At 37.4% G+C, this 12,319-nt stretch overlaps 1 protein-coding gene across 9 annotated transcripts in view; it reads right to left on the reverse strand.

Annotated features, from left to right (window-relative positions):
• Positions 1 to 12,319, reverse strand: part of KCNQ5 (potassium voltage-gated channel subfamily Q member 5) — a 616,433-nt gene that overhangs the window by 42,895 nt on the left and 561,219 nt on the right. The gene's annotated exons all lie outside the window — the stretch shown is intronic.

Here is a 12,319-nt window from a genome sequence, read left to right on the forward strand (position 1 = left end):
CGGCTGCGCCCTAGAAATTGTGAATCCTAAGCCTGACTCAGTGGACTCCTTCCTGTTTCCCCTTCCTCCTCTTCCTCAGCCCTTTACTGCACCCTTAAGCCTTTCTCCAACGCCTCCCAGGAGGATTTGGGGACCTTCTCGCTGAGGCGCCCAGATCCAGCTCGGAGGATCACTTGGACCCTACAAGGCCTGACCTCCCACCCAAATTTGCTTCGGTAGCTCCCGCTCGAGGAAACGAGGCATTTAATTTTGCATGTTTTCTGGCACGAATGAAGACGCTTATGCTTGTGTATATGTGAGTGTACAGTTTTTCACGCTGTCACCATAGCAACAGGTCCTGGCCCCCGGTGGTTCATCCTGCCTGGCCTCTCTCTGCTCGCCTCGCCCCTGCACCCACCATGCTTCAGGGAGGCCCGAGCCCCGAGCCCCGTGGCCCCACACGCTTCCGGACTCACCGCCTGCCTCCACCCAAAAGATAGATGGCGTTTGCCTTTTCCTTTCAAATTGGGCTTCTCTGCTCCTATCTTCTCGGATGGGCCAACAGTCATAGGAATGCCCTCTCTGCCCTTCTGTTCACCTCTCCACAGTCACCCTGCCTGCCGCTGCTCCTCATTCTTTCCAAACCTTGAAATCAACCAAAACGTGAAAAGTATTTTTGTACTCTGTAACAAAATATTTATGCATCATCATAAAAAAGGCAACCATTATTGCGATATGTTACTTACAGTGAAAGTGTGAGGGCTAGAAGTTCACAATTCATTTTTGTTTTTGTTTTTATTTTTTTTTGAATGGAGTTTCATTCTGTTGCCCAGCTGGAGTGCAATGGTGTGATCTCGGCTCACTCCAATCTCTGCCTCCCGGGTTCAAGCTATTCTCCTGCCTCAGCCTCCAGAGTAGCTGGGACTACAGGTGCGCGCCACCACGCCTGGCTATCTTTATTAGAGATGGGGTTTCACCATGTCGGCCAGACTGGTCTCGATCTCCTGACCTCAGGTGATCTGCGTGCCTCAGCCTCCCACAGTGCTGGGATTACAGGCATGAGTCACTGCATCCAGCCTCACAATTCATTTTTATTTTAAGAATTTAAATAAAGTATGTGATGATTCTACTTCATTATGCTATGGGGAACACACATTAAAATGGCTACTATTAATGGTGGTGATAGCTTATTACATCCTGTAATGAATTATAATTTATTTTCCAAGGGTTCCTTCTTTCTGCTGCTGGTTGTATTTCAGTTACTCACCCCCTGCCACCCTCTGCTATCATTTCTCAAAACCTTAAATATCATCCTAAATTTAGAGTTACCATTTTAGACATGTGCTAGTTCAAAGACAATTCCTTTAATCCAACTAGAGTTTAGAGTAACTACTTGGGCCCTGATGCAGTAGCACAATTTCATTTCACTAAGTCCTTGGCTAGGGACTCTTCTTCCCGTTCCATGTTAGATGCTGCTAAGTAACCAAGAGACAAACTAGGTCCTCAAGGCATGAATAAGGAACCCAGAAAAATACTCTGGATAATGTATTTTTTACTCTAGATGTTTTTCCTTTCAAATAGTTTTTGTTTTCACTTTGTTTTTCTCTCATTGTAATAGTAATACATGTGCATTGTAGAAACCTTGAAAATCTGAATTTTAAATTAAATCACAAAGAAAGAAAAAAAATTCACCTGTGGCTTTAACACTCTAAGGCAAATCCTATCAAGTGTTGGTATGTTCCCTTCCAATCTCTTCCTGTACATCAATTGATGTTTAATGTTAAAGTCAATTTCTCATCATAGATGGAAACTTAAACATCTCTGGTTGCCTTGAGAAGGAAGTTGGTTCTGATGGCCCAGAAGCTCCCATTCAGCCTCATCTTATAATGGCCTTTCCATCCCATTCTCCAGCCACACCAAATTCCAACTGCTTCTCTAGGTGCTGTTCAAGCGTCATCACCATTGGACATTCTCCCAAGCGGTATCGTCTACACACCCTCATCCATCCTCCTTGCTTTTCTTATTTGTTTGGCTGGTAATTTCTAGGTGCTGAATTTGTGGTGGGCAGATTATAATATGCATGGGGCACCAACAATAGCAAGGGACATTCACTATGTGGAGAACATCAGGATAATTAGAACACACCATTTTAATTTCAGCCTACATGTAACTTTTGTGGCACTTTGAAAACCATAACTTTATTTTGCAGTCTAGCAATTTCTTTTATTTTGAGAGGTCCTAAGCACAGAGGATGAAGAGTGCAGGGTGGCATGAAGGAGTTTAGAGCCTCAGGCTTAGCTCTGGAATGACAAGCCTTTCAAGAGTCTACTACCACCTCTGAAGGAAGACTGATGCAGCCCTTCCTTTACTGTGTATGCCTATGTCTTCTCAGTTATTACACTGTATTATATTTCATTGTTTACAAGTTCCTTTCCTTGTTAGACAGTGAGCTCCATGAGGGTAGGACCACGCCTTGTCATTCATGGGATTTTGGCCTTATTATTTTCTGTTGTACTATGGTTAATTTTTTTGTTTTGTTTTTGTGATCATTCATGACTAGATATACTTCAAAATCCTACTGTGAAAAAAACCCCAAATTTCCACATAATGTTTACTTTTTATAAACATTTTAAATAGAATCTTCCCCTATTAGCCCATGAAAATATTTAAGAGGCAAAAGAAGTTTAAAGTAAAAGAATGAAGAACTTTTATAGTAAACTCGGGAACTATTCGTTGAATAAATACGGTATGCTGCACGTTTATTTTTAGGTGGAAATGCAACCTGTAAGCCCACTTTAAATTCTTGGATCTATACATTTATAATTAGTAAATAATAGAAGAATGTTCACATTGGTACAAAAGGAAGAGGGATCTCTCTCTCTGTCTCTCTCACTATATCATCCATATTAATATAAAAAAGAAGGCATTCCAGACTTAGTTTTTCTCTTCAGGAACAATGTAACACTAATGGAAATCTAAATACTTTACAGCAAGATAGCATTACTTCACATGTCACTTTTGGATATTTCACACCTATCACCTTTTCCAAACTGACATTTATCCCAATACTTTACATAGCAACAAATTGTAAAATCTCAATCATGTGACCATTGTTTACTCAATTCTGAATCTTAGGAGATTTGGAGTAATAGCTTACAAGTGAGTTTTTTAAAATTAAGAGTTAGAAAATCATCTCACTGAGTTCCCATAGAAATAAAAGATAATGTTATAATAAAAATTTTGATGAATCTGTGAACACATTCTCATTATATTTTTTCTAGGCTGTAGAAATGATACAATATTTGAAAAAAATTCTGAAAATTCGTTTTTATTGAAAAAAAAAAAGCCTCTAGGTATCCATATCTGCAGCACATATTGGTTTCAAAGTTAAATATCCTTTTGAGCTTTTAAAGCAATATTCTAGCTAAAGAGCTAATTTTAATATTTTGAACAGGTAATTGCATTTCCATGCATTTTCACCAAAGTAGATGCAATTTGGAGAGCAAACTTTTTTTTTTTTTTTTTTTTTTTTAGCAGAATTGAAGGTTACAGATTGATACAGATTGCATAACTTAGCGCTGGGATTACTTGTTTTTTTTATTTTTTATTTTACTTATTTAGTATTATGACATTCTTGACAGAAAAATTTGGGACCTAGAATAAATAATCCTAGTACTCAAAACAGAAATGAAGGACACATTCAAATGCAGTATTAGAGGAAGTGTAGCTTACCTTTTTTTTTTTCTAAAGAGACTTAGAGCTTCCTATGAATACCACATTCTGAAAAAATGTCCTCATATGTCTTCAAAACTCTCTCAGCTCTATGGGAGGCTTTCATAGCAAAGAGAAAATATGACTAGCCTTTGACTGAACTTGATTACTTTTTGTTGGCCTGGACTAACTGACTTTTTTGGCTTTCATCCACAATAAGGATTATAATTTATGCTGTGATTCAGCACACACACATACAAAGATGCACACATATACATATAATTAAGACAGAAGTTCCTTTCTGGGTTAAGATGGTAGATTGAACATATACAGCTAATCTTGCTCCTTTTGAAAAACCCACTAAAACTATAGTGATGAAATACTTTAAAAAAAGACATAAACCCATAAAAGAAGAGAAAAGGAAAGGAGATGACAACAACATAATTTTGGAAGCGGGAAAGCAGATGGACAAGTTAGGTAACTGACTAGCTGATACCAGAGAGAAAACCCTATGCCAACACTGAGAAAAGCTAAGAACAACAAGATTTACACTTTGGAAAACTCAAAAGGCTCAGGAATTGGCAACATTAGGTACTTCTTGATCCAAGCATAAAGAGGGGATAACTAAGATAAGGAAGGTTGCGTGCAATCTCTCCCAGACTCCTGGGCGTATGGTCCTCTCCTATTCCAGCAGAAGATGGAAATCTTTAGAGGAGAGGTCACCCCTTCATCCAAAGATACATCCAACACAGTCAAAGGACAGGTACTAAACCAAAAGCTGGGTTATTAAGTGATCATACACAGATTAAATGCTGAGGATCCACCACAACCTGCTCGCTATCATAATAATGGTAGTAAGACCTTTTCCCTCTAGGAGTTTGAGTAACTACTCTCTAGGGAATCTGATCAGTGCAAGAAAAAAGAGCTAAAGATACTGTTGCCAGGAATTCCCCCAAAAGTAGTTGACTCAGGTCAACTTATGGTGAAGATCAAAGTTAATCAGCTCTAATACACTCAGAAACTCCAGTCACCCTTCTAGTCTCCAACATTTTATTATGAGAAAACATTCAATTTACTATGTATCTAAGGAAATCTTCCAATACAAAAATGGAGATCAAAAGCAACTAGAAGGTAACAGAAACTAAGGGAATGAAAATTTCAAAACATTGTCATTAATATCTTCACAGATATAAGGCAAAATACTCTATCCATGCAAAAAAATAGGATCCTAAAATAAAAGAACCCTTAGTCAAAAACAACAAAAACAAAGGACCTTAGAAATGATAGCAGAAATGAAAATCTTAGTAAGAGGTTTGGATGATAAAATTGGTCAAAACTCCTAGAAAGTAGAACAAAAAGACAAAGAGGTAGAAAATGAAAGAGGAAGGATAAGAAAATCAGGGCCAGTATGCAAGTCCAACTTTCAAATAACAGATTTTCATATCTTTATTGTGAGAAATATCTTCATATTTTCTCTCTTCTTTCAGAGAAAATGAAGGGAGAAAAAAAAACCCAATAAGATATTCTAGAATGGATACGAACTATTTCCAGACATACAAGCTCTTAAAAATTTTGCTTTCCAGACATTCTTCTCAGGAATGTATGATAGGATGTACTTCATCAAAATGGCAAAGTAAACCAAGAGAGAGGGAGACACAGCCACAGAACAGGGTGACACAGAGAGACGCAACAGGAGTCAGCAGGGTGACAGTGAAGGAAAATTCCCGTGTGAAAGCAGTGTGTCAGATGGAGAGGGAAATTGGTCCAGATAGGACTAGTGTGAATTGAGGGACAGACACACTGACAGCTGTCATCATCATGCCTTCTGTCATCATGTCATCTTTTTATGTAAAAAAAAAAAATGGATTTTTACTGTCTGAAATAATGGAGTGAATCAAGAAAGACAAAAACATGAGATCCTGAAAACTGAGAATCCATTCTGGAAGAAAATAAAAGGGAATTCAAAAGATAATGGCTGTGCAGTAGGCTTAGAGAGCAGCCAGCTCAGGTAAAAGGAGAATGGAGGTTTCCAGAATGTGTTCTCAAAGAAAAGTCAACCATGGGACCAATTGGTTACCTGACGCAATTTACCTTGTGGTAAATATTACTGAGAGATTATTGAAGATGTGGGAAGAATTATGAAAACAGCAACAATGAACAAGGTATTTATTTGCTACATGAAAAGCAAAAGGTAAGAAACAGCCATAGTGCAATGTAATATGTATACATAATGTAGACACTGAATTTTGACTTCTCAAAAAACTATAGTGACTTACATTGAAAGGTTGGGAGGGTCTGCAGAAGGAAGAGTGAAAAAAGAGTGAAATCTTCATTTACCAGAATAGAAAGTAAACAGTATTCAAAATGAATTAATCAGAAGTTAGCAGTACATTCATATTATTGGAAAAATATGGAGATATGTAAATATCAAGAGAAATAGCTAAAATAAATAGAAAACGGCTGCTCCTGGAAAGGTGGTCTAGGGATAGAGTGGGAGAGTTGAGGAAGAAAATCATTAGATTCTGTGACAGAGGGCTTATATCATTTGACTTTTATTATTTTAAATTGAACTTTCAACTTTGAGGTAATTGTAAATTCACACGTAATTTATAAGACATAATACAGAGATTCTGTGTACTCTCTATTCAGTTTCTTACAAGGGTTAACATCTTGCAAAACTATAGTGCAATATCACTGCCAGAATATTAACACTGATCCAGTCAAGATATAGACATTTCCATCACCACAAGGAGTCCTCATGTTGTCCTTTTAGAGCCACACCCCCTCCCTCCCAGCTCCCACCATGATTACTGGCAACCACTAATATGATATGCATTTCTATAATTTCAAGAATGTTACATAAATGGATACACACACACACACACATATATATATACACTTCCCACACTACATTAATGTATATCAGTAATACTTAATAATTAATGATATGTGATCTTTTGGGATTGGTATATTTTCACTTAGCATAATTCTCGCAAGATTCAGCTGCACTGTTGTGTGTATCAATACTTCATTCACCTTTACTGCTGAGTAGTATTCCATAGCATGTATGTGCCACGATTTGTTTAACCTTTTGCCTGTTGGTTAAACTTTTCAATAGACAAACCGTTAACAAATTGTGGCACATACATGCTATGGAATACTATTCAGTTGTATTTTAAATATATATAGTACATATATAATATTATATGCAATATATTAATATATTATATGTAATATAATAATATATGTTATATATAATAAATATATATTATATATATTAATATTACTCTGGGTTGTTTCCAGTTTTGGGTCATTACAAAGAAAGTTACTATGACCATGCATATATAGGATTTATGGGAACATAACAATTTCTCTGGGCGAAATACCCAAGAATAAAGTTACTTGGTCAGATGGTAACTAACTGAATAGTTTTAAGAAACTACTAAACTGTTTTCCCACCAGCAATGTGTAAGTGATCTGGCTTCTTTGCATCTCCCCCAGCATTTTGTGTCGTCCCTATTTTTTTTGTTTTAGCCGTTCTGGCAGGTGTGTAGTGACATCTCCTGTAGTTTTAACTGGCCTTTCCCCATGGGGCTGATGATATGAAACATCTTTTCTTGCACTTATTTGCCATGTTTATATGCTCTTTGGTGAAATGTTCTTCACGTTTTCTGCCTATTTTCTTATTCAACTGGTGTTTTTTTTTTCCCCTGTGGTGTTTTGAGGGTTCTTTATATATTCTAATCAGATATGTCATTTGCACATATTTTCTCTCAGTATCAGCTCGCCTGCCTGCCTGCCCGCCCGCCCTCCTTCCTCCCTCCCTTCCTTCCTTCCTTCCTTCCTTCCTTCCTTCCTTCCTTCCTTCCTTCCTTCCTCCCTTCCTTCCTTCCTTCCTCTTCTTTCCTTCCTTCCTTCCTCCCTCTCTGTCTCCCTATTTCTTTTTTTTTTTTTGGAGTCTCGCACTGTCGCCCGGGCTGGAGTACAGCGGCGCAATCTCGGCTCACTGCAGCCTCCGCCTGTCAGGTTCAGACGATTCTTCTGCTTCAGCCTCCTGAGCAGCGGGGATTACAGGCACCCGCCACATCGCCCTGCCAATTTTTTGTATTTTTAGTAGAGACAGGGTTTCACCATGTTGGCCAGGCTGGTCTTGAACTCCTGACCTCGTGATTTGCCTGCCTCAGCCTCCCAAAGTGCTGCGATTACAGGCGTGAGCCACCACACCCAGCCTATGAGTTTTCTTTTTATGGGTAGTGCCTTTGTTGTCAAGCCTAAGAACTTTCTGCTGAGTTCTAGATCCCAAAGATCTTCTCTTACTTTTTTTCTAAAAGTTTTATGCTTTATATTTAAATCTGTGATTCATTTTGTGTTCATCTTTATTACTTGACCTTTAAAACCAGGTATACATATACCACTTTGGTAAAACCAAAAATCTTTGAGTAAAACCTAAAAGGCTCAAGAAATGACACTGGCTCTTATTACTTGTGATACATTCTATAATATGTATTTCCTATTCTGTCCTATCCTATCCCATTTTACAACAGATATGCCCATCTTATTCCATAACTTCTCATCCCATCTTGTTTCATTTCACTAAAAGAATGCTGATCATAACCCATTCATTTGATTCCACGACACTCTACCATAGCTTGAAAAGCATGGTAGATACAGTGTTTTCTACTTGGTTCACATCCCTCAATTTTACTTTTCAGTATGTCTTCTTTCCTAACTTTTCTTTATCACCAATTCTATCTCAGATGTTTAAAAAAATCACCCACTGCTCTTTGACACAAAAAATACAAAACTATTTTTCCTGAGGTTTATTACTTGCTCCCTTCCCAGTGCTTCCCTAGGAGGTGACCAGAACTGCACACAGTCTTCATTTCTACTTAACATGAGTCCTAAGAGAGCAAGGGCAGGCTCAACAGCCAGTTGAAATAAATTCTGGGAAAATGAGAGGCACTGTTGTTATTTTCTCACTTAAGTTCTGTGCCTTTTTACAGTCACATCAGAAATAGAACCTCATCTCCTTATTCCTCACAAAACTATATTCTCAGTGACTTTCTGAAATACTTTTTTATCTCAACAGTCATTACAAACTTTTAGTATATGGTTGATTATACCTATGGCAGGTAAAACATGCTGTGCACAGGGCCTGCAACCACAGTAAACTAGGTTGCTGGGAGATTCAATCAAAATAGTTATCGACCCATGTTTACCAAATATGCTAACCAGTACTTTTTTTGTGATTTGGTAAACTTGATTTTTTTATTGTGTTTGTTCCCAAGCTTGCTAATTAGCAACATTCAGAAACACTAATTCACACTAATGAGGGAATCTATTATGTAAGATACCACTGCACTTGAGTATTTCTCTTCACAATCAAAGACCCCATTTACACTGAGTAGGTAATTCATGCATCCTCAGCATCTTAAATTACATTAATTATGATATGAATATCTCTAAGAGTCTCTCTTAAAGATTGTCAATTAACCTTACTTACTGGCTAGCAGCAATGCTGGCAAAATTTCACGGACTAGTTCCTGACACTTAATTAAAAGGAATTTCTCAGTTTTGAGTGATGGTGTGAAGCACTAGAGAGTTTTCAAAAACAATTAATATGGTCTCTACTGCTAAAATTGCTGATCATACATCTAGTAACTGCCCATAAGGTGAAAAGAAAAACACATTAAAATTTGTTTTCTTTCTTCTTTTTAATTGCATATGTTATATATACTATCTTTATTCAAATGGAAACACTAGAAAGTTTTTATATGTTCCTTAAAAATTATTGCAACTGTAAAACAGTGGAGGAGTTTCATTATCTTCTTAGAGTCACTCAAATACTCACTTATTTGAATACCTCAAACACTTGCTTATTGCTGAACTGTGATTCAGCAATAACGATTTTAATAATATCATACCCTTTGCCTCTGTGATGCATCTCATTTGTGTGTGGGCTTTTTAAAACCCCCAAACAATTTTTGTTAATAAAGCTTAATTGATTCCTGAATAATTAAATAGTAAACTATTTATTTGTTAACAATGTGTTCATTATTCATTCATTCAAAATAAATATTTTCCAAACTTCTATTATTTGCCATGCACTGTGCTGTCATATAGTAAACCAACGTCTCTCTCTCTCAGAGTAACTGAAGTATTTCTGACAAAGGCAGTATTTCCACTGCCTTATCTTTAATAAAGGAAGCGGTCCCTGATACATAGTATTATTTCTGTGATTACATGAATTATTCAAAATGAGGACTCTTAAAACTCACTCCAAGGAATAAAGGACTAAAGTTTGTATGAGCATATAACTTTTAACCTTCCATTCACCACAGGTAGAAATTGCCATCAAGTACTGGAAGAAGGGAAGACAAATACATGCAAATTAAGCAAGTCCAGGATTTCAATTAGTCAAAATTAATGCAGAAATCAGCATTAATTAATTAATAAATAATAACAATATATTTAATATATTGAGTACCTATTCTGTGCTGGGCATTGTACAAGAATTTTACACACATTATATCTTATTATTACTCACATAACCCTATTAGGTAGGTATCATTTCTACTACCCTAAAGAGAGAGAGAGAACAAATTAAAGTGGCAGTGAGGTTAAGTCGTTTGTCTCATCCCACCCGACCTAGTCGGGGAACTAGGATTTAAAACAAGTTCTGTTTTACTCCAAAACCATGCACTGTGTCTGATTAATTCAATTTTAATAAGAATTTCCTTGAGAACATACTATAGTCATAGCACTATTAGGTTCCCAATAGAAAACAAGGACATAAAACTCACAGCCTGGTGAAAACATTTTGTTCTAAACTCACATATAAAAACCAATTTTTATAGTTTCAATGGTATATCATTGAAGTGTTTGCAGCAAAAGCAAGGTAAACTCATAGACTAGAGTGACTGCCTTTATTAGAACCAAACAGTGAGATAATCCTAGTAAAGCCGGTCAATCACATTCAGATCACTGGGATAGTCACTGCTCCACACCTGACATCATCTCAGATAGCCTTCTCACATGTATAACTGAACCAGCCAAACTAGATGAGATCAATGAATTGCTCTTTTTTTTTTTTTTTTTTTTTGAGACAGGGACTTGTTCTGTTGCCCAGGCTGGAGTGCAGTGATGCGATCATGGCTCACTGCAGCCTCAACCTCCTGGGCTCAAAAGATCCCCCCATTTCTCAGCCCCCCAAGTGGCTGGGGCTATAGGCATGTGCCACCATGCCCAGCTAATTTTTATATTTTTTTGTAGAGATGGGGTTTTGCCATGTTGCCCAGGCTAGTCTCTAACTCCTGGGCTCAAGTGATCCACTGGCCTGGGCCTCCCAAAGTGTGGGGATCACAGGTGTGAGCCACTGTGCTTGGTGATGAATTGCTCTTACCATTCTAAGCTAAAACAGTACTTCATCTTAGGGAGAAACACTCTGAATCAATGGCAAAATGACTGAAAGGGAGTTATGTAATCCTATCTCCACAAGGACGAGATCTGTTTCCTTTGAACCATATTCAGAGATATCTGATTGCAATCAAAGCAGCCATGTTTTATAATGACCCTACAAATTGCAGAATCACAAATCTATATTATTAATCAAATCCGCTGGAGAATTCTAAATAGATCTTGATATGGTTTTGCTCTGTATCCCTACCCAAATCTCATGTTGAGTTGTTATTTCCAGTGCTGGGGGAAGGACTGGGTGGGAGGTGAATGGATCATGGGGGCAGATTATGGTTTAAAAGTGTGGCACTTCCCCCTTCACTCTCACTCTCTCACTCTCTCTCTCTCTTTCTCTTCTGCTACCATGTAAAGACATGCTTCCTTCCCCTTCACCCTTCTGACATGACTGTAAGTTTCCTGTGCCATCCCAGGCATGCTTCCTGTACAGGTTGTGGAACTGTAAGTCAATTAAACTTTCCTTCATAAATCACCCAGTCTCAGGTAGTTCTTTATAGCAGTGTGTGAACAAACTAATGCAGATCTGATAAATTTTTCCCCAACTTTCAACTCTGATTCAGCTAGCAGTAATAGTGCCAGGAAATGCCAACACGTTAACTCCAAAATCATCTGGACTAACTTGTCTAGAGATGGTAACATAAGCATTGTTTAAAAAAAATGGAAATTACTGTTGCATACCTTAATTGACATGTGAAGGTATAGGGAGAGAACATTTGTAGTGTATGCAATGATAAAGGGAATAAATTGAGCAGACTTGCCATATTTACTGAAAAAGAAGACAATAAATCATTTCACTAACAGTTAACATACAGCTGGTTTATACTGCTAATGAAGCAGCATGAATTATATGAAAGAAAACATGCTAAGCAGCAAGCATGGTAGAACATAAAAAGCTTTGAACTTAGACCTAAGTGCAACTTCAAACCCCAACTTTGGCATTTAGACTGAATCATGTGGGCAAGTTATTTACATTTTCTGAGTCTCAATTTCCTTATCTGCAAAAATGGCTATGTGTGTATTAAATGAACCAATTCATAGAAAATGTCTAGCCAATGCCTCGACACATGAGGTGCTAACAATGCTATTTTCCTTTTCTTTCTTAGGCTCTGTGAGTGAAGGATACTACAGGGAGAAATAAAAAAGTCAATTAGACACT

The sequence above is a fragment of the Symphalangus syndactylus genome, chromosome 2 (assembly GCF_028878055.3).
Source record: "Symphalangus syndactylus isolate Jambi chromosome 2, NHGRI_mSymSyn1-v2.1_pri, whole genome shotgun sequence".
Classification (NCBI taxonomy): domain Eukaryota; kingdom Metazoa; phylum Chordata; class Mammalia; order Primates; family Hylobatidae; genus Symphalangus; species Symphalangus syndactylus.